Below are 24,659 nucleotides of genomic sequence, written 5' to 3'. Positions count from 1 at the left end.
GAAGCTAGAAGTCCAAGATCAGAGTGTCAGGGGCATTGATGTCTTCCAGGTCTCTCTTTTTGGTTTGTAGATAGCTGCCTTCTTGTGTTTTCACATGGTCTTTCTTGTGTGTGTCTTTTTTTTTTTTTTAATCTCCTTTTCTTATAAAGCCATCAGTCAAATTGGATTAAAGCCCACCCTAATGACTTCATTTTAACTTAATTTACTTCTTTGAAGACCAACTCTCCAAATATAATCACATTTTGGTGACTGAGGTACTGGGGGTTAAGACTTCAATGTATTAATTTGTGGGGTTCAGGGGACACAATTCAGCCCTAACACCTGCTTCCTGGCTTGGCCTGGTTGTTTAGATATTTTATGCCTTCCCCTCAAGACACCTTTTCTCCTTACTGCACCCCAATCCAGGCAAGGAGCTTAGGACTGGTGATTCTTTGGGTCACTGGGGAAGGAGTGACCATCATTGGAGCCATCATTCATCCCCAACTTTCTGACAAATTCACTGGTTAAGGATTTTCATCAGGAAGACACTTTGTATTTTTCATCTAACCACTTGAGTTTTTGCCCTGCAAGGAAGGGAATTAAGGAATTTGCCAATTCTGTCATTTTCCCATTGGCCCAAATTAGCTAGTCCTGTTTGTCCCTCAGCTCATTTGCCAGCAAGGATGGTTCCCTGGAAGAGACTCTTCATCAGCAAATTCTCTTAAGACACTAATTTTGGCCATAATTATTAGAAAAGGGGATGTTTCTAAGATACAGACTTTTGAGGAATCCTTTATTTGCTCTATTATATCTTATTTTCCAACCATACATTATATATATATATATATATATATATATATATATATATATATATTCTGACTATATATAGCTTACCTGTTTAGAATTTTTGTTCATTCCCTCACCTAGGATGTTTTCCCATTCTGTATTTTTATCTCATACCCACCAATCCTTTAAGGCTCAGGTGTTCTTTTTGAAGTGAACTCTAGTCTTTCTCTAGCATTTCCAATAGTAACTATTAGCTACACATTTAAGTCACATTATATAACAATTATAATAGAACCCCTTCACATTTGAATTTTACTTGTTTATATGCTATAATAGCCTCTTCTAATTTTTTTTGTTATTGACCCAGTTTGTGGTTTAAAGCATTCCATGGCAGTTATTTTTCTTTTTGACAAAATTAAAATTTATCTAATAATTTAGCTGTATTTTTAAATTTTTTAAACAATCCCCTAAAGTGGAAGCCCATCTTTGAAATCCTTAAAGCATCAGGTGAACGCCTTATTAAATATTTGCAGTCAGTAATTTGTTGACTGGCTATCTTTGGGAAATAGATTTTGAAAAGAAAAAGAAGATACACTCAAGTTAACGATCTAATATTAATAACAATCCATTAACATGTATTGGGTACTTACTAAGTCCTAGTCATCATAGCACGTGCCAGGATGTAAAGATTGTTAGTCATAAAGACTCTATCCAACAAGTAAGAGATCAAGACCAATCATGACTTGTTCAGAGTAGAGAATGAAAGTCCTGTATGGGAAAGAATGGAAGAAAGTAGGAATTTCGAACCTGTTCTATTAAAACAGTATAAAAGAATTTAAAGAAAATGTGATTGTGAAAATAGGAAGGGAGACTTTATAACACAAATTCCTTAATGATTCTCCAGCAATGAGTCTAGATTGCAGACGGCTGGTATAACTGCTTCTCAGGAAGAAAATGACACCCTGTCTCTAGACACACCCTCCCCACAGAACTCAATACACTTTTACCCACAGGCTCTGATAACTGTGTCCCACGGGGTGTCCTGCCCACGTCCATATTACTGCCAACCTTGCCCATGGCAGGTATTTGATGCTCAGGAGAAAGACCTCAGTCCTCTGAGCTTTGTGATAGAGCTTTTAGATTTTGTAGCATTTTACCGTGTCTCTTTTGATAGTGTAGCTCATATGACCTGTAGAAAGATGATATAGGATACTGCTTTCTGGGATGCTTTTCTCCAAGGGATTACAGAGCCTTTAGAAACGTGAATGAAAAAAATAAACACTAATCCTTACAATACTAGGAAATAACTAATAAATGAAATAGAGTGAGATATCCTTTGGCTCTGTTCAACTTAGAGAATCATAAAATAAAGTCAACAGTAAAAGCAAACACCCTGAGAAGTTCTAAGGTGGCTAGGTGATGAAGAGACTTACTTTTTCTGTTTCTGATTATAGCCATCCTAGTAAGTGTGAAGGGGTTTCTCATTGTAGCTTTGATTTGCATTTTATTAATGACTAATGAAGTTGAACATATTTTCATGTGCTTTTGACCACATCTTTGGAGAAATGTCTAGTTAAATCCCTTGCCCATTTTTGATTGAGTTGTCTTTTGTTTTTCTGTTGTATTTTTTATGTATTCTAGAAATTGAATCTTTATCAGATATGGGATTAGCAAATATTTTCTCCCAATCTTTGAGTTATCTTTTAATTTTCTTGATAATGTCATTTGATGCTCAAAAGCTTTTAATTTTCATAAAGTCAATTACTCTATTTTTTTTCTTTTATTTGTATTTTTGGTGTCCAACCTAAGAATCTATTGTCAAATCTGAGGTCATGATAGTATAACCTCAAAGTTTTAGTCTAATAGCTTTATAATTTTAATTCACATATAGGTAATTGATCTATTTTGGGTTAATTTTTATGTATAGATTGAGGAAGAAGTCCAAAATCATTCTTTGCCAGGTGCTTATCCAGTTGTTCTAGCACTATTTTTTGAAGGGATCTCACTTTCCAAATAGAATGTTCTTGACATTTTGTCAAAATTTATTGACCATAGATATTGGGTTTATTTCTGGACCCTCAGTTCTATTCCATTTATTTATATGTTTGTCCTTATTCCAGTATTACCCTCTTCAATTGTTGTTGCCTTGTAATAAGTTTAAAAATAAAAATTTATGTTCTTCAACTTTGTTTTTCTTTCTCAATATTGTTTTTAGTGATTTACAGTCCCTTCAGATTTGGTATGGTTTTAAGGATAGGTTTTTCCACTTCTACAGAAAAGGCAATTACAGTTTTTATTGAGATTGCATTGAATCCAGTAGAATATTTTGACAAGTATTGCCGTTTTAACAATTTTAATCTATCAACCTGTGATGTCTTCCTACTTAATTAGGTCCTCCTTAATTTCAGCATTTTCCTTTTTTATAATTTTCAGTGTACAAATCTTTCACTTCTTGGTGAAAGATTTCCTAGATACTTTATTTTACTTTTATTTTTTAAAAGATTTTATTTATTTATTTGGCAGAGCACAAGCAGAAGGAGCAACAGAAAGAGGGAGCAGGAGAAGCATGATCCCCACTGAGCAGAGAATGCAGTGACACTTGGCTTGATCCCAGGACCCTGAGATCACGATCTGAGCTAAAAGCAGCTGCTTAACTAACTGAGCTACCCAGGCATCCCCTAGATATTTTATTATTTTTGATTATTTTGTAGGTGGAGTTGTTTTCTTGATTTTAGATTATTCATTGACAGTATGTAAAAACATGCCTGATTTTACATATTGACCTTGAGCCCTGCAACTTTGCTTAGCTCTAATAGTATTTTTGTAATTCTTGGGATAGTCTATGTATAGAATCATGTCATCTACAAATAGAGATAGCTTTAGTTTCTCCTTTCCAATTTGGATGCCTTATTTCTTTTTCTTGCCTATGTGCTCTGGCTAAGTCTTCCATTACAATGTTGAATAGCAGTGGCAAAAGTGGGCATCCTTGTCTTGTCTCTGATCTTAGGAGTAAGCTTTCAGTCTTTCACCATTGAATATATATATATTAACTATAAGTTTTTCATCAATGTTTTACATTAGGAAATTCCTTATACATGATTTTTCTTATTATGAAAGAGTATTGAAATTTTTCAAATATTTTCTGATGCAATTGGGATATTTATGTGGGTTTTGTTTTCTTTTGTTCTAAGTATATAGTCTACTTAATTAATTTATTTTCTTATGTTGAGCCATTCAAAGGATAAATCCCACTTTGTCACAGTGTATAATCTTTTAAATTTGCAGTTGAATTTGGTTTGCAAGTATTCTGTTGAGGATTCTTGCATCAATATTCATAAGAGATGTTGCTCTGTGGTTTTCTTCTCTGGTGGTGTCTTTGTCTTTTGTATCAGGGTAATGCTCTCCACATAGAATGTATTAGGAAGTATTCTCTCCTTCATCTTCCTCTTTTTTTTCTTCTTCTTCTTTAGAAGAATTTGAGGAGAACTGATGTTAATTCTTTAAATATTTGGTAGAATTCACTAGTGAAGTCAACTGATCTGGTCTTGAACTTTTCTTTGTTGGGAGGTTTTTGATTACTGCATCAATCTCTGTACTTGGTTTATGCCTGTTGAGAGTTTCTATTTCATCTTGAGTCAGTTTGGTAATTTGCATGTTTCCAGGAATTTGTCCACTTATCTAGATTATTAAATTTGTTGGTGTATAATTGCTCATTATTCTCCTAATACCCTTTTAATATCTATAAGATTGTACTAAAATCTTCAGTTGCATTTCTGATTTTAATTAGTTGCATCTCTTTTCTATTTTTTTTAAAGTCTAGGTAAAGGATTGTAATTTTTTTTTTACGTTTTCAAAGAACTTTTGGTTTTGTTGATTCTCAATATTAATCACCACCTTTGGGATGTTGGTAGTAACATTCTATATTTTTCAAAATAAATAAATAAATAAATTCAGGAGGAGTTTTGGACAGTTGCTATATAAATTAATTTAACATTTGGAGACTATCAATTTTGCAGCGGTAGTTACTTCGATAAATGGTCTAACACCTATGTTAGTGTTTGAAGTAGCAACTTTCTTATTCTATTGAAATACTCATCAACTTCTCCACAAAAATATCAATAGGTTAGAAGATAGTAAAAAATGCTAATGAAACAGATATTGTAACATACATTGTGAAGGCCTTATGGTCTTATGGTGTCAGGGAAATATAAAAACTTTGGATTTTACCACCTCTCTTTAGTGAGTCAGCCAAAATGATATGGTTCTTTTGGATTCTACAACTTTGCCAGAGATAGATAAAATGATTCTAAATAAATACAAAACTTACAAAACACAAGGAAAAAGAAGACACTAAAATACTTGAAAAAGGACAAAAACAAGACACCAAGCCAGCTGGTAAAGTAAAATGGAAATTTTACTACTGCAGATTCCTTGATTTTCTTTTAAATTCTAGTTCTACTTTGCTGTTTTCAGTCTGTGGTTGTTGAATGCCCTCCAGTCGTCAATCTGAAATGGAGATTGGCAATCCAGGAAACTCCCTCCCAAATCACCATAAACACAAATCAAATTAGAATCAAAACTTTTTGGAACCTCAGAGAAAAAGGGAAGAATGATGTTAAAATATATATTTTTCATTTCCATCAAACTCTGTTTTCCTGAGTCCCACTGGGATAGAAGTGTTGAAATCCTGAAAGAACGCAGTCATGTGACACGTTATCCACAAAACTCAGCAAACCAAATACAACTTTGTAAGATGCCAAAATCGTACGTTCTGTTAAATTACTCCCAGACTCTGTCTTTTATGGCAAAGCGCAACTGGTTTTAAGTACTGCTCATTGTTTACAATTTCACAAATTTTTGAAGTTAAATATTTCTAATTTAAGCTTACTAAAGTGTAATAAGCATGTTATTTCAAAATAAATGCCAGAACACCAGAGATATATATGTTCTTTTCTTCCTGTGTCATTTCTATGCAATTTTTGGCCTCCCCAAAGCCATCATTATACCCAGTAAAACAGGATAAAACAACAAAATAAATAGTGCACTTAAAATATAGAGACATTAATGAGTGCATGGGTGGTTCAGTTGGTTAAGTGTCCAACTCTTGAATTTGGCTCAGGTCATGATCACTGGGTGGTGGGATCGACTCCCTTGTCGAGCTCCATGCTCAACAGGGAGTCTGCCTGGGATTCTCTCTTTCCCTCTCTCTGCCACTCACTCTATTTTCTCTCTCTCTCTGAAACAAACAAATAAATCTTTAAAAAAAAATAGAGAGAGAAACTTTAAAAAACATTCCAGGAAAGAAGTTTTAAAGTAGGAAGAAGCCTTACTAAGTCAAATTTATTCATTTTATAGGTAAGAACACTACAGTCTCAGGGTAAGTAGTGAATTTCCGGTCACCCAAATCATGGCAATTTCTACTACCCTTAATTGATATTACTGATTCTTATTTCATGGCTTATACAATTTAGAGTATTTCTAGTTAATATTTTATTCTATCATTCCCTTTTTTCCTATAGATTATTTTACTGGTAATGTGAGTGAGTTCCATTAATGAAGCTGATATCCACATTCATGGTGTTTAAATCTACACTTTTAACTTAAGGTTAGTTAATTCTTATTAAATTTATATTACTACTTTCCATAAAATGCACTTATGTATTGCTCTTTAGTAGGATTTCACAGTGATCAAATTTATTATTTAATATTTATATGTTAATACTTATGTTCTAACAAATTCCAAAAAGGATATAAGAAACAGATGACATCAAAGCAGGTATCATAGAATGGTAAATCAATAAAGCATAAGAAAAAAAAAAAGCATAAGAAAGAATGGAGAACCAAGTAGTAAAGACAGAAGAGAGATATGATTATTCCAGAAAAACTAATGTATTCTAGACTTTCCCAACAAAATTTCAATTTGAGTTTCCTGAGAATCAAGGAGAAAGGAGGAACACAACAGTTTATAGAACTCTCATGTGACAAAAAGAGATTGTCTCCCCTTTCATTTTATCTCAGGAAACTCAGATCTAAAGTACACATGACATATCACTATTTTAATGATTCTACTTTTTTCTTTTGTTTGTTTTCTTAACATGAGCCTCCTAAGAAGAATTAATCATGTGAATTTTAAGTAAAAGATAATGAATAGCATAAGACATAGGACTTTTTTCCTTAGTCATTTTATTGTTTGTTTTTATTTTAATATCTAATGCAGATGTTTGTTCATGACTTTCCTACTTAGCTCCTAGATTAAAGGTGTGACATAATTTAAAATCAAATAATTATTGTATAATCCTATAGAGGTAATTTTGTGCAAAGCCATGCTAATAACAGGTGAGTTTGCCGCTCTCTGATCCCATACAATAATGATTAGAATGTAGATAGGAAAGAATAATTATTATATTTTACAAATTTAGACATAAAAACATAAGTATAAAAATACACTTAAGGTTATTCTATGAACAAAAGGTGTTTTTCTGTCTAAACAGGTGGTACAAATTTTTGTTTGATCTTTAAAAGTAGAAAGAAACTTTTTCATTGATTTGAACACTTGCAATTTTCTGCGTCTTAACACATTCAGGTCAATTAGTATAAAGTGGGGAAGATTATTTTTTATAATCTTTGTACGACTCAAAAGTGGTCACACAATTTTTTAAAAGTTCAAAAGCAATTACTGTAATACAACAAAACAAAAAGATATTTAAAAATATTATTTATATATTTAAAGATATTATTTCAAATTGTTAAGTCAAAAGGAGTTTATGCTTCCAAAATCTGCATCCTCCAACAACTACCATAATGAGAATAAACCTCTCCCCTCCCCCTAAAACTTCACGTCAGTCCCTTACATGTGCTTTTTGGAATTGACTATTGGATGGAACTAGAAGTTTTCACTCTTTTGCTAAACATTCTCTATTCTCTGTCTCATTTCTTAGCCCATGCCTGGAATGTAGGCACTTCCTTAACTCCTGGCTCTATCAGAACCGTTCCCCTACAGGTTCCCATCGCCTTTTTACACAAGGATCTTTCGTGGATCCCAACCCTACACTTGACTGTGTTGCTTTCCTGTGTCCCAAACCAGTCTCCTTGGCTCCCTGGACCCTTCCCCTTTCTCACTGCTCCTCTCTGTTGCTATTTATGCACTGTTGTTTTCCTCTTATGGGAACTCAAATTTCTGTTTTTGATAACATACAATTTTAGCAGTTTTGTTAAATTAATTACCTTCATTGCTTAGCTTTTATATATATGTATATTTTTATCCTGATTACTTCTAACTGTGGAACTCCATTCATCACTCACTGCCTTTGTCTCTGAGATGGTTCGCAGCTTACCCAAGTCCACATCAGGGATGCTCAAATGCAATACATCCAACAGGGAGGTTATTTCTTCCTCCAACACCAGCACTCTTTTCAAAAGTTTCATTTCCATCAGAGGTATCAACATTAACAATCTCTTAAACTGGAAAGCCTAGGTAATACTTTCCCTTCATATCTTATATAAAACTATTTAAATATTGTCATCAATTCCTTCCAAATGTATCAGAAATAAAATCACACAAACCAATTTAAACCAAATCTCCACAGTTGATCACAGAACTTAAGTCTCGAAAAGAATAAACACTAGTTTACTAACTTCCCTTTAACCTCCACAGTTGCTTACCCAGACTTTTATTTCATTTCATAAGGGCTCCATTAACGTTCCAATAAAGATTAGTCATGCCTTCTCTCCACACAATCTCAAATCTTCATTTTACCCTATTTTTTGATGGACAATCTCAGATACTACTTCCTGGAGAAGATTTGAAGATGGCACCTTAAAAGAAAGTGACCCCAATTCAGTAGCCCACCAAAATTTATTAGTTGAAGATTATGCCTGGAATCAGGCTAAATTACAATCAAACATTTAAACTTTTTATGCCCAAGATGAGTGCATTTTCAGTGGTTTGTCTCTTGCCTGGAATATTGTAGATTATGCCGTATCTATTAGGAATGTTAGTAAGGAAATAGAAAACCCATCTATAGAGGCTTAAACAAGGGCAGTTTTGTTTTTGTTATGTAACAAGCTTCAGATGAGCAGCTGCTGGTGCTGGTTGAGCAGCTTAATGGAGTGATGAGGACACTGGTTTTTGTTTTTGTTTTTGTTTTGTTTTGTTTTGTTTTTGCGGCTCCATTGGTACATCTGCATTCCAGCAAGAAGCAAGGAAAGGGGTCTGAGGAAAACAGCGGGCTACCCAGGATTGTGCAGCTGGCTTCCTTGAAAGGGTCATCATTCAGGACTCTCAGATGAACTTCCTCCAACTGAAATGTGTCTACCACTGGGGATTAAGTTTACCAATAATATCCATATGCTTCCTTCAGTCCAAATTATACTTTTTTCCCCCAAAGCCTACCTAAAATCTCAATTCCTCCATAAAAATTCGTTCAGCTGCTGCTGACCACATATCCCTAATTCTTGTGGCTTTCCATTTTATTTATCACAGTCCCATGCAGTATACCACTAATATTTCCATGCCCTACCAGTTTCCATTTAATGTTTTGTGTTCTTAAAAATGTAAGTGTGCACTGAGGGCTGAGGCTACGTTGTCCTCTTTTCTGTTCACACAGAACCAACACCTTGCTGAGCACATAATGGTATTCCATGTGATTTGGGATTTTGATTCAGAGAAGCTCAAATCTGAAATTACAAACCACTAATTTTACTTGTGTAGTCCTAGCAAGAAATTGGCCTTTCATGTTTGTTTCCTCCTCTATCAATGTGAAAAAAAAGATAGCTCATGGGAAAAATATGAGAAATCAATATAATAAAATTTAAGAGGCAGAGTGGGAGGTTTGGGGTATAGGGAAGGAAAAAATGAAACAAGATAGGATCAGGAGGGAGACAAACCATAAGAGACTCTAAATCTCACAAAACAAACTGAGGGTTGCTGGAGGGGAGGGAGGTAGGGAGAGGGTGGTTGGGTTATGGACACTGGGGAGGGTAAGTGATATGGTGAGTGCTGTGAAGTGTGTAAGCCTGCCAATTCACAGACCTGTTCTCCTAGGGCAAATAATATATTATATGTTAATAAAAATAATTAATAAAAAAAACCTGGCACATAAAAAAAATGTATCAAATATGCTATGTGTCTGATATGCTTTATTTTCCTTCATAAATGCTTGATTACATACATAGGCTTTCTACTTAATATGGTATGTGGAACTTGCATATTTAAAAGCCAAAACTCAAAACTTCAGAAATTAACCCCTTTAGAAGTCACTGTATAACAAAAGATAACAACTTTATTTTCCTTAAGTTAATCTGTATTTCAATTTCATTTAGTACTTAGTTCAGGCTATTAAATGTGTTATTTGCTGATTATATTCATTTTAGATAGATTCTGGGTAATCATATCACAGCAATCTTTAAAGATAATATCTTTTCATATTTATAGTCTTATTTTGCTATAGGCAGGGCTCAAGGGGTCTCGCCTGGAAGCTGTGCTTGTCAAGAAAACATACTGTTTTACTCACAGAGTATGCTTATTTGTGGAAGAGTGATAAATACTATGTTGTGGGGGGATACCTAAATTACTTCAAGTTTCTTCTTGAGGCTGTCTCTACTTTATAGCCCTACATCTTTTTGTTGTTATAGCTTTTCCATTAAGATTTATTTTTTGGAAAGTTGCTGAAAATTGGTGAGGATAATCCAAATGCATTTAAATATTATTAGAGAAAAAAATCAGCGAAGGGACTTAACGGATTCTTTTAAAGAAAACTACAAGTTTCTAATATTAACTAAAATATCAATAGTTTTCATTTAAATTACATCCTTGCAACATAAAGAAAAATGAAAATCAATTTTAAAAGTTATATACTTATTAAAATATACATGACGTGGATAAAATACTATGATAACGTCTCACGTTTTCATTATCCAGCATCAAAACCTCAACTGATAATTTAGTTTTGTAGACACTGTTTTAATTATCTACTGCTGCCAGAAAATAAAAAAAAAAAAAAAACCCACAAAACAAGAGCATCCTAGTAGCTTAGAACAATAAACATGTCTTATCTTATTCTCTGAATCAGAAATTTAGGAACAATTTAGCTGGGTCATTCTGAGAGTCACTCGTGAAGTGGCAGTCAAGATGTTGTCTTAGGCTGTGGTCACCTAAAGTGTGACAAGGACCAGAGGGTCCACTTCCAGGGTGATCATCTCACATGACTATTGGCAGGGGCCCTCAGGGGTTTTTGGTAAGAAGACTCATTTCCTCTCCATGTAGGGCTGCTGGATTGTTCTTATGACATGGCCACTGATTTCCCCACGCCCCAAGAGATACAAGAGGAACCACAAAGAGGAAGCCATAATGACTTGTACGATTTAGTTTTGGAAATCACACACTGTTACCCTGCATTGTTCTACTTGTTAGAAGTAGATCACTGTATACAACCAACACTGGAGGAGAGAGGAATCAAGCTCCACATCCTGAAAGGAGGAGTATCAAAGAATTCTTGAACATAGTTTAAAATCATATGTGAGCCAGTTTCTATTCATCATTCCAATGATTTTGAAGGAGTTTTAGACAACACAACATCTTACTTACAAATACTTCAAAAAAACTCCCCAAAACCATAATGTCTTTTTCACAACTGAAAAACATAATTTTTAATGTCATCAAATCACATCAGTGTTCAGATTTCTTTGATTTTCTTCATAATCCGTTTTTTTTTTTTACAGTTGGTTTAATTTGTTTGAGTTTGTTTGTTTCTACATTGCTTATTGTTCTTTTCATAAGAAACACTCAAGAAGGTAAGGAAGCTGATTTCCTAGGTTACCTTTGAACCTGGAATTTGTGCTACCACTTTGGTTATATTCCTAATAAGCCACAGGTGTATACTATAGGAGCGAGTGGAAACGGAGACAGGGATGTGATGACAGGTAATTGTCCATAATCCATTTATCCCAAGGAGCACTTATACATCTGCTACATATTTAGGTGTTTGCTACTTGTCGTTTTTTCATGATTTTTTGAGCAGACAAACATCTATACCTAAAGCACCATAAAAAGGAAAAATGCTATCAAGGGGCTTTAAAGTAGCAAGACAAAGAAAGTACAGCTTTTTGTGTCTCGGAAATGAATGGCTCCATTCATTTCAATAGGGATTTTGTTTTATATGTACTGTATTAGGTTTGGGCACTAAACACTTGACTCTCATTTTAGAATGAATTACTTTGTTAAATGCAAGTATTTGAACAGGATAGGTACTTTACTCAATTCTCCAATCTTGTTTTATCAAATATTTTATAACGTGATTCTCTGTTCTTTCTTTAAAATGTGTATATAGATATATGTATGTGTGTGTTATGTATGTGTCTATGCACTTATATATAAATATACATATGATATATGTTTTATATATACTCAGAAAATACAGGAGTAGTTCATAAAATTTGTCCTCTACCGTATCATTATTATATTTCTAAACTAATTATGGTTTTGGAGTCCTATTTGCAGCAGCAAATTTTAAAAGTACAATTACAGTTAATTTTGCATAAATGATATTCAAAATGTAAAATGCTCACAATTTACATAATGAAAAGCTTATAGCTTATTATATCATAGGTGTATATGATAAATTTAGATTTAATCATATATGAAAAATAATATTTAAATTAATAATTTATTTAGAAAACATTTTGAAATACTTTAAACATTCTTTGCAGGTGGTTGTTTCCCCAGTGAATAAGTACACACTTTTTCATTAAAACAGTTTTTTTTCCTGCTATTTCATTTTCACTCTATGCATTTTACATGAAAAAATACCCACTTTATGAATTGCTAGACTATTCCTTTGTGATGTGAATTTGCAAGTCCACTATGACAAGTTTTCCACAGCTGATTTTTACATTGTTTGATTAAAATGGCAAGAATATAATTACTAACAAATTCAAACCGACTCTTCAACTTTATTTCACAAGGCACAGCCATTTCCACTGAGAAATGTACACAAACAAGGCTCCCATTTGTAGGCAGCATTAAACTTTGAGAGCAATTGACTGTTATCTAGATCCAATTTTTAATGCTGACTGTTAAGTTTTCTTTCTTTCTTTTTTAAAAATTTCCAAACCACCAGAGGATGATTTCCTTAAGAATGTTCTCCCAGGTATGTTCAGAATATTAATTAGGCCCATCTATTTCTGTCGGGTCATAACAATGTCCACGGGCTGAATGGACGCTGTGACCTGTGAAAGAACCATTCATATGCTTTAGTCTGCCCTAGCGCATTCTTTCACGAGCCAACATAGACCTGTTTCACAGTCATCTTAAATGTTTCAGCTGTGTGTTTCATGTTTGGTTCTTGCATCTCCAGCCATATAGCTTTTCTGCCTCTTTTGGGGAAGACTTCCTTGCTCTGCTCATTTTAAATGCTTCTGCCTTTATGACTATGTTACTGCCATACCTATGGGGCTTCTTACTGTATTTGCCTGCAAGTGAAGGGGATTTTAAAGGAATTAAATTTATTCAGACTAAATCTTCTGGGGCATGCAAAGGCATCTTAAACAATTAGCAATAATTAAAAAGCATCTATTCAAACTGGATAAAAGGTAAATAGATTTCATTTAAATATACTAGTTAGTTGGTATAATTTTCCCATTTGCATGTTTTTTTTTTAAACCTCCTGTTGGTGAATAACTTTGAAATAACAAAAGAAAGCATTGACTTTTGTCAGTTTGTGTAATTTTTTACTCATGAGTGCTATTAACAGATTGCTACACTAAAAAATTTAATTATCTTTAATTTAGTTGGTGAGACTAACACTGGGTATAATAGTGTGACAATGATGTCTGAGTAAAACCTGGGTTTGCTTTTTTAATTCTTAATCTTAAATTAGTGTGCAACTGGCTGAAAGATCTATGGTTATTCAACTTCTGATATTTTCCTATAAATTTGATATGTATCTGCCTTAATCTACTATTTGCTTTGTGTCATGAAAGGGTAAAATACCTAAATGTTTTCTCAAAGTCTTCCTAATTTGTTTCAAATTAGAACTTGTCTTGTAATAGACAAGACAGTTAATATTTTTATTTGAGACATTTATAAGCACCTGCAAGCGTATGTGTAAACATAGTAATGCATGAAAGTTGTTTTCTGTGTGTACATGTGCATATGAGCAAACACATACACACACACACACTGATTTACACAAAAACAAATACACTTAAGCTCTTTTGCTTGAAATATTTGTAGTTTAGTAGATTAGGCAACCATTTATATGATGTGTTTGGGGGGGCCACCAAGAAAGTCATCTAAAATCTATCCCTTGATATTTTGGTGTTATAGTTTCAGGCTTGAGAATCTTAAACAAAACATATTTTTGAAATATGACCAGTTAACACATTTTAAAAATGATAGCGAACCTGGCGGGGGCGGAAATGTGGCATGGATGAATTAGACTGGGAGGAGAAAGAGAAGCATGAAGCACCATAAAAAATACTGAAAAAAAGAAATGTGGCAGCCCTTTTTTTCTTCCCAGGGCTGTCCAAACTCAACCATCCCATGATGATAGTCAAAAATATGTGTAATAATTTTGGGTGCAAAATAGCAGCACTAAGATCAGAACAGAATGTTATTGAGATTAAACTTAAAGATTTGATCTCCTGTAAGACATTCAACTCCACTCACGTGCAACTGCTCACCGCCTCAGACATTTTGCAAATGCATCATAAATAAAAGATTAAAAATAAAATAGAGGGAGCAAATAATCACCTGTGGAGGAAAACAAACAAAACTGAGGTATATTCACTTTATAGTGATGACTGGTTATACAATCTTTAGGTGTAAAAAAAAGCCCATTGCTTGAAAGTATTCTCAGCTTTGGGGAAATAAAGTATTTTTTGCATCATGAGGAACTGCAAAAAAGACTTTAGTCAAAACAAATCTGGGTCTAGAAAATGTCTCTACTAACACATTGTTCCAGGGAGCTGCCCCTCCCCATATACAAGACTTTATAAGGAGAATAATAATCCATTCCTTGAGGAGTAACGGTGAGGATTAAGAAATAACTTAAGTGTAATAACACAATATAGTAACTATCTCAGGAAAATGAAACACTAAAATGTAATTTCCACGTAATTAGTCTCATGTAATATTGCCAGACAGCAAAATCACTATCTTCTAAATACAGAAGAAGAGCACTCCTAGCAAGACATGCTGAAGATATAATAAAGAATTTATTGGAAGTAACGTACTTTATAACATAATAATCAAATATAAGTGTTTAGATGACATTTAGAAACTGAGACCTCTAGGGCTACTTCAGCATGTGAAGTCCCTGACCTTTACCCTCACACCTGCAGGTTGTATTCTTTCCTGACTGGTGTCGAAGATTGTGGCATACTTTTCCTTCCCTCCTTCTCTGTGATCCACAGCCTGTACTGCCTTCCATCCCTTACCTGACTCACAAAATGCACCAAGGCTGCCAGGAGAACATTCTAGAACCATGTCATCTTCTCAGAACACTTAGCCCCCAGTCCCAGTAGTTATTTTATTTCACAAAAGCCTTATTAGTAATTTGCGAATCAACATATTATTATCAAATAACTCTACGGTTAATAGTTTAGCTTTACATTCTTAACAGTCTAAGCATTTTTAAAATTTATATTAGTGGAAAAAGCACTTACATCTAATTGTACGCTGACATTGTATAATATGTACTTGCAGATTTTGAAAATAGATTTAATGTGCATAACTATCCAATAGAGAGTCTCTTTATGCTATAATGTTAAAACAATAATTTTCATATACTATAATACTTTATTAGGATGAGACACTTTAAAATAAGAATAAAAATGGTAAGATTTGATTATCATTTATGATACTGTATGACAAATAAGAACATCTGTCTTTGGAACTGTTTAGAAAATTACTGTATGCAGCATTTCATGGAGAATGTTTTTATTAAAAAGACCAGTTATGGGGCGCCTGGGTGGCTCAGTGGGTTAAAGCCTCTGCCTTCGGGCCTGGTCATGATCCCAGGGTCCTGGGATCGAGCCCCGCATCGGGCCCTCTGCTCCGCAGGGAGCCTGCTTCCCTTCCTCTCTCTGCCTGCCTCTCTGCCTACTTGTGATCTCTGTCTGTCAAATAAATAAATTTAAAAAAAAAATCTAAAAAAAAAAAAAAGACCAGTTACTATGCTCATGATCTTGATTAGGTAGAGAATTTCAAGCATCAGTTCATAAATGAGATGCCAAATAAGGTGACACATAAATTGTGAAATTATTGGCTCGATTATTGGTTACCAAATTTACATCATCATAGAGGAAAAAAGCTGTATGAAGTAAAAGAATACTTACCTATGAGATTTAGTGACTTTGAAGAATGTTCAGGAGCTAAGCACAAAGTAACCAGTCAAGGATATTCAAATTCTTAGAAGCTTGGCTAAAAAATATTAGCTTGTCCTTAAGGGATTGCTAGCATTACTGGTAACTAACACTACTAATTAGTGATATAATTTCTATGACTTTAGAAAGGCCTGCTCTCAGCTAAAATAATAAAATTTATTTTTAATCTAGAAGCTTCCCTAAAGAGATCTATACACGTTTGAAAAAAGTATGTCTTTATTAATGAGCTTTAATGACTTACTTTAACTAATGAATGGTTAACATTATGCCCCATCAGTAGTAAATCTCATTCTCTTGATGTCCCGTAATATGATTTAATAGTGGTACTCTGGTATACACATATTTTTATACTATTTTCTTTTGTGTCCATTTTAAAAAAGCTATTGTCATTCCTGTAAGGTAGATACAACCCAATACAGATCACAGTTCTGAAGATGAGGTGACAAAATGAACACAGCAGCAAGATTGCTTTCAATTTTATATCATTCTTTTAATCTTTAAAGGTCAACAGAGAGATCCTATTTTTTATCATAACTTTTCCTTTTGAATTTCATGAAAACAAGTTGTCCCCAAATGTAAAGAGATAATGTGGTGGGAAGGATTTAAGTCCAAGTGAAATAGCGGTCTGCCATGTACTGATCCTATGACCTTAGGAACATGATTTAAACTCTTTTGAAGCCTATTTTTTCCCTCCAAAAAAAGATCAATATTACTCATATTCTTCTGACTCCAGGGAAACAACTTATTTAAATTCTGTGTAATATGAAAAGTAAGAAATTGACCCTGCAATGTTGTTACAGCCAGGCCATAACTGAGGCAACAGTAACAGCACTAGGAAAAGAACAAAGTCACTCAGTAAATGGTTACATTAAAAACATTGCAGTACTTTTCCTTGTTGATAGGATTCCAAGGCAAAACAAGGGTTTTGATGAGAGAGACCCAATGTATAAAAATGTTTGGATCATTGTTCCTCTGAGGAATCTATCCAAGAGGTACCCTTTTTGAGATCCTCAGAACCGCCCTAGACTTTGCCAACCAGAGTTAGTTTCTATTGTGTATTAATAAAAACAAACAAACAAACAAAAACCCCCTGAACTTTCATTTTAAAATAAAATCTATTAATGAAGAGTTTTGCAAATGATCTTACTCTGTTATTAACTAGTAATTCACATGTAAGAAAGAGCGGAGTATTGAACATGAAAGTTCTGCCAATCTTGATCTGTGGCCAGAGGATCTGGGCATAAAGCCTGTGAACAATCAAGTAAAAACAACTAAAATTTTCTTTGTGCAAAGGAATACCTTAATCTCCTTGTGAAAAAGAACATACGAACTTTCTGAATAAGGATTAATTTATTTTTTATTTTTCCTTTGAATTTTTAGAAGAATACAAAGAAATAAGAATGCGAACTTCTGCTTCTAAATCTTGTCAGAATAAGCAACTTGAGCCAACCCTCCCACGGAAAACAACCAGAAAAACCAGATAAAACATTTTTTCAAACATGCTTCAATACAACAGAAAACTAAAAAGGCAGCGAGGACTCACAAGGCCGCAAGTCAGTGGGAGATGGATCCCCAGACTGATGGCACTGCATTGGGAAGGTTATCACTTTCGTACTAGAAGCTTCCATTGAGCAAAACAGAACAAAACTTCCATCAGCCTCTAAACCAGGAGGATCACTTCTGGATGCCAGTGTCTGCCTAAAGAGTACATTTTGGTAAGTATCCTCATGAACACTCTCTGAAGACAGGCCCTGAAAGGCTATTATCTTGGAATGAAGGGGAAACTGGAAGTAGACTATCCCTAGCAAGTACCAAAGCCTAGCTTTAAAATATAAAAAACCGGGAGTACAATTAGATTAGCTTGGATTGCAAATGTCCTGGCCGCTCACCAGGAACAGGTGTGAATTCTGTCTAGAAACCTCAGATAGTACAATGATGTTTCATATGAATAATTGACCCTCAATCAAAATTAACTGTACATTAAAAGGAAACAAATGAATGAGAACCAGTAGAAACAAGAGTCAGTTGAAATACAATCAGAGTGTGTTAAGATAGCGGAGTAATGCGATGCATACAACAGCATATCTATAGTTATATGTTTGAGAAGATACATAAGAAAATTTAAAATGTTGTCAGGAAATGAAAACTACAAATAACCAAACAGACATTTTGGAACTAAAAAACACAGTAAATGATATTAGGAACTCAATGGAAGGTCAATTAATAGCTTAAACATATCTGAAGAGAAAGTTTAAAGTCAGAAAATAAATCAAAAGAAAATGTGCAGAATGAAGTCCTAATACTTTGATTACCAATATTACTGCCCCTTACCAAATTGCCTGCATGGTCAAAGAACAAGAAAATGGAACAAATATAATACGGCTACTGGCTTAAATACAGACACACACAAAGAGAAAGAGAAAAATCTAAGCATTCATACATGCATGTCAGTGTCTATTTTTAATAATGAATTGCCTTCACAACTCAAATGATATGGAATATTTTTTTCCAGGATTCTATTATCGACAGGTATGTGAGGATTACCTAGAATTTCTAATGTGCCTCAGTATTTGACATCTTGAAGGTTTATGTTGGCTTCCTGTTTGTCTGTTTACTTGCCCTTACTCACCAGCTTTAGAGCTTAGTTGTAGTCTCCTTGGGGACAGAGGACTTTCCCTGTCTTCTTTCCAGTTATATCTTCTACACTTTGTACCATCCTTAACAGATAATGGGCACTTGATTAAAGTTGAATAGATACATGTTTGAATGAACCAATTAATAAAAACAATAAGTCTGAAAAATATATTCTCCAATAAATTATTTTCTTTCTTTTGGTTCTTGTTTAATATCATATCTGTTGCTGAGACTACTTGTCATCATGTTTAGTCTTGACCTATAAACAAAGAAGTAATTAGTAAAATATTTGCTCATACATATGATATCATTTTGGCCTCCTGGCTTCCTATAATCTGTCAGAGCAGGAGAAGTTTTATATGTCAGTTGATCTGCATTTCTGAACATGTATCAGAAAAAATATATATGCCTTCAATAACATACACCTACTCTTAACAGAAACCTGTACAAGGAGAGCTTATTGAAAATAGAATAAACTGAAATCTGAAAATGCCTTGTGGAAATAGAAAATAATAGAATTATAGAAGCTTCTTGATTTATACCTAAATTTATGACTATCTCTGCCTGTGGAAGCTTACTGATCTAGTGTACCTCTTCAGATTTTTTTATCTGAAGAATATACTATGAGTGTATTCTGATTCATAGCAATTGAACTTCCTTTAAGCTATTCCTTTAATATTCCTTCCCCCCATTCCAATTCCCAACAGATTTCACAATGGATTCAAAGTTTAAGCATAACTACCTATTTGGTTTACTTCATCTACAAGTCTGGTGCCTTAGCTGAGAAGGCTAAAATGCTGTGAAGCAGGCTGACATCTCTATCTCTCCAGAGACTTTTCCATGTGGCTAGCTTGGACTCACTCACAGCATGGCGGATTCAGGATTGGCAGGTTACTTGCATGGTGCCTGGATTCCCCAAGGGTGCTTCTGAGAAAGCAAAGAAGGAAGCTACTAGGCTTCTTAGGACTTGACCTTAAAAGTTACAGTCATTTGGAATTTAAATAAAAAGTTAAAACTTTTTTAAGATTTTAAAAAGTTGCAGTCATTTCCACTGCATTCTATTATACAGAGCTTGCTTAGATTCAACATAAAGGGGACAGCTCAAAGGTACAAATAACCAGGAAGCAAAGCTCACTGGTGCATCTTTGAAGTTCTACCATCTTCCCTAACTTCTTAAGCCAAGAAAAATAGACCATTTACAAGGAGTGCATTTTTGCCTTGACTCAATATTTTTGTTGTGCTTCAAAGTTTTAAACCATGGATTCAACAACATCCTCTATCATATACCACAAACGCTAACTTTCTAGGTCCTAGTTGTGGTGTGCAATAGAGACACCTCTCTGGTTGTCTTTGATTTATGCTTGTTTTTCTGGTTTAGCATATTACTTTCCTGAAGGATTCATGCTATCTTAACTAAAAATAAAGTGCCATATAAAACCCAAAGTATTTCGGGGCGCCTGGGTGGCTCAGTGGGTTAAAGCCTCTGCCTTCAGCTCAGGTCATGATCCCGGGGTCCTGGGATCGAGCCCCGCTTCAGGCTCTCTGCTTGGCCGGAAGCCTGCTTCCTCCTCTCTCTCTGCCTGCCTCTCTGCCTACTTGTGATCTCTGTCTGTCAAATAAATAAATAAAATCTTTAAAAAAAACCAACCAAACAAACAAAAAAACTCAAAGTATTTCAAGTCTACTCACTGAATACCCACTATATGCTAAATGCCAAATGCTAGAGAAACAATGATTTTAAAATGCTGTCTTATCCTCAGAGAGCTTAGGATAAGGACAGACAGAGCCTGCAGTTTTTACATTTCAATTTCCCTGGACAGCTCCTTATATAGTTTGTTCAAAAATATTTGCTTTTTTCTCCGAGACTCACATTTTATCTGGAATCCCCTTCATGCTGAAAAGAAACTGTTTTTCAGGTTCCAAAAAGAGTTTAGCAAATGAAAGAGCACAAGTGATAAATGTGAACTGTTATTCCTTCTTTCCTTCCCCTATATTATTTCAGGTGGGATTTATTAAGAGAAGATGTATTTCTTCTTCTGGGTCATGAAGAACATTTTTTTTAATCTGTAACCTCCAAGGAAGCTCATGGTGAAATAGATAAAATGTCAGAAATAATTAAGAAAAATGCAGGGGTATCAAACAACCTAAAATTACACCTTTTGGTGAAGCTTCGTTTTCATCTCCTTGGTCCCTTGACAGATAGAAACACCAACTTATCACATTCTTTAGATGATGGTGTGTTAAATCAATGTGGATGAACTCAAGGTACAGTAAATGGGGAGGATGAAAAAGAAATTCTCTTAGCAAGCAGAGGTCATGGGATCTAGGAGGTCAATATATACTATGCAATAGATACAAGATCTAGAATCCCTCAAAATTGTCTAAAAAACCTTGTAAATCTCTCTCAACATTTTCTCTAGTTTCAATCATACTTCTATTTTCATCACCTTTTCACCTACTATTTTCTTTAACCACAAAAATTGCTTTTTTAAACACATGTTTCAGTTTTTCTCCTTCCCTCTCTGTAGTAGTGTTTTTGATCACTATGGTAGTGAAATCAACACACAGAGGAAGTGGATTGCCCATATCAGAAATGTAACACCTCACAATCACCGACTCTCCTTTGTAAATACCCCGCATGTATTTTCCAGCCTCTGTTGAAATACTCTTATTCTCCATATATAAACTGTCAAAATGAAGTGCACTTAGGGATCAGATTTGTTTCTGATTAGCCATAATCAATGCATATGGATCATTTATTAATATTCTGTTAATTTGAAGCACATACTACTAAAACTTTCATCAAGTAGACAAAATATCTGCAAGCACATTAATTTGCCTATCTAGAATTTTTAATTACTCATTAGTAGCAGTAGTTATAGTAAAATAGATAAAAGCCCTTAAATATACCAGTGTCAAGCACGTTGAGGAAGTTGCCCACGGTGAGCATAAATTTAGCTCTGGTCTTCCAAGGCAGGAATTTTACACAGGCAAGGTCACCCTGAGACTAATCCTATCTTTAGATGGGTAAATATGCTTAATACTGAAAATGATAGTCGATATTTCACTTGCCTGCAGATATAAACCACATTCTCCAATATTAGCTATATAAATAGTAAAGGTCTATAATTGGCCCTAACTTTCCTTTTCTGATAAACTTAGGTAGGGGACAAGTTATTGACTTTTAGGCTTCTAAAGATGCCAGTGATGTTAAGACCTTATCTGGATAAAAATTCTAATTAATGTAATCTACAATAACAATATTTTATTACATCTAAAACATCAAAGTTGCAGTATTCACTTCCAAATGTATTTATGTCTATTTTTCTATACTACCTTGGCTAGCTCACAAAATTCTCATAAGTGAGGAACTAAAAATTATATTCTTGTATGTAGACATATATATCTTGGATACATAAGTAAGAATATATCTGCAATTAGGAAATGTACTTTGAGGGGCACTAATGTGGCTCAGTCAGTTAAGCATCTGACTCTTGGTTTCAGTTCAGGTCATGATCTCAGGGTCATGGGATGGAGCCTCACATTGTCAGATTCTCTCCTTTCCTACTCCCTCTGCCCCCTCCCTCAACTCTCCCTCTCTAAAATAAATAAGTCTAAAAAAAAAAGAAAAGAAAAGAAAATATACTTTGAGGTGCTCAAGACCACATTATGGTTCTAACATGTTCCCCTTTAATTTTTTTTTTAGTTCATCCCCAACCAAGAGGTGAAATCCATTGAGGAAATTAAGACGGAGGAGTAGTGGCTTGCTTTGTCCCTCAAACACAGCTAGATTGGCATCAAAACATTTTGAACAACTTGATCTGAGGATTAAATTTACTCTCAACATTCAAATTTTTAATTCAAGTTCTTATTTGACAACCATGAGATGTAAAAAAATTTGGAACATTTTAAACCAAATGCATACTTAAAGAACATTTTGGAGATTTAAAATATACATACTTTAAATAATTTCATTTAAAGTGTATTTTTGGAAGTTGATTTTCCACATGCATAAATGTGTACATATATGTAAATGTTAAATGTATATGTAAATGTAAATGTTAAACATTCTATTTTATATATGTAAAATTCAATATATTGCTATTTGTTATTTTTTCCTTTTTTGACAATTAATATATGTTTAAGGCATATAATTTGATGATTTGATATATGTATGTGTATATGTATATGTTGTGAGATAATCACCACACTCAAGCTGATTAACATATCCATCACTTCAGATAGTTACCACATTTTTGGTTTGCTAGGAACACTTAAAATTTACTTTATTAGCAAATTCCAAGTATAAGATAGAGTATTGTTACCTTCAGTCATCTTGTTGTACATTAGATCTCCAGTACTTACTCATTTTGCATAACTGCAACTTTGTACCTCTTGACCAACATTTCTGCACTTACCCCTCCCTCCCGGCACCTGGACACTACCATTCTTCTCTCTCCTTACAGGAGTCACCTATTTTAGATTCTACATATAACTCAGATCATGCAGTATTTACCTTTCTAAATTGGGCTTATTATACTTATTATTATATTATATGCATTAATATATAGTATAATATATTAACATTATATTATTAATGTTCTCCACATTCATTCACATTGTCACAAATGACAGGATTTCCTTCTTTTTTCAGAATGAATAATATTCCTCTGTGTGTGTGTGTGTGTGTGTGTGTGTGTGTGTACACCACATTTTCTTTCTTTCTTCATTCATTGTCAGACATTTAGGTTGTTTCATATCTTGGCTATTGTGAATAATGCTGAAATGAACATGGAAGTACAGAAATCTTTTCAAGATCTCAAAATTTTGTTTCCTTAGGATTTATACCCAGAAGTGCTCCATAGTGTTCCTCCAGCTCTCCTACTGTACTCCAGAGCTCTCCCAGAGTTATTTTCTTTGGCATGTAGTTGTATACTCATTGTTTTTGTTGGAACAATGAGCATTGGGTTCTCTTAGTCTGCCATCTTGCTGATGTCACCCTTCAAATTGCTGGTATTTAATATTGAATTGTTGGTAAATGTCAATATTCTGCCAGGTTATAATTTTTTAAGCTAGAGTTAAATTTGCATATCATATATATTGCCATTTTAGTCACTTTTACTCTAATTCCCTGCTATGGAAGGTGAGGGAGGTTGGGGGGTCCAGATATCCCAAGACGCAGGTTCTAAATGAGTTACCATCTGAGCATATAGTGAAAGGAAATGGTTGTCTAAGCAACCGAAACAAAATTAATGTCCTTAATTCTGACTCTTCTATCAGGTAACATTTTAGTTCAGTTTTCAGATGTACTTTGATACTAAAAGTCAGATCTCTTATTACGAAGGGGAATTTATCAACTGAATATCTTTTTTTTTTAACTGAAGAAAAGTTGATACATAATGTTACATTAGTTTTGGGTGTACAACATAGTGATTGGAGAACTCTATATAATATGCCATGCTTACAACAAGTGTAGCCACCAAACAACGCTGTCACCAAATCATCAACTCTGTTCCCTAAGCTGTACCTTTCATCCCTGTAATTTACTCCATAACTAGAAGCCCAGGTTTCTCATTCCTCTCCTTATTCAGGAGTTGAAACTTTTCAATTGTAATTTTACTAGGGATACTTAGAACATACAAGATCTACAGTCATTCCAGCAGAACAAGTTTTAATACACTTTAATAGCAATTTAATCTGTAAAGCAAAGTGTTTAGAAAATTCTAAAATTTTATCTTCTGTGTTTTATTACAATATTTTTATGAACTCTAATATTCAAATACTTTTCCCAATTTGAAGTAATGTAAATTCTTTGAAAAGAAATTGTAACATAGAAAAATTAAAGGAGAAAACAAAAATTATCTAAAAATTCATCA

Source organism: Martes martes, assembly GCF_963455335.1.
Source record: "Martes martes genome assembly, chromosome: 1".
Lineage (NCBI taxonomy): Eukaryota > Metazoa > Chordata > Mammalia > Carnivora > Mustelidae > Martes > Martes martes.
The sequence above is the reverse complement of the archived record's forward strand: the minus strand, read 5'-3'. Positions refer to the sequence as shown.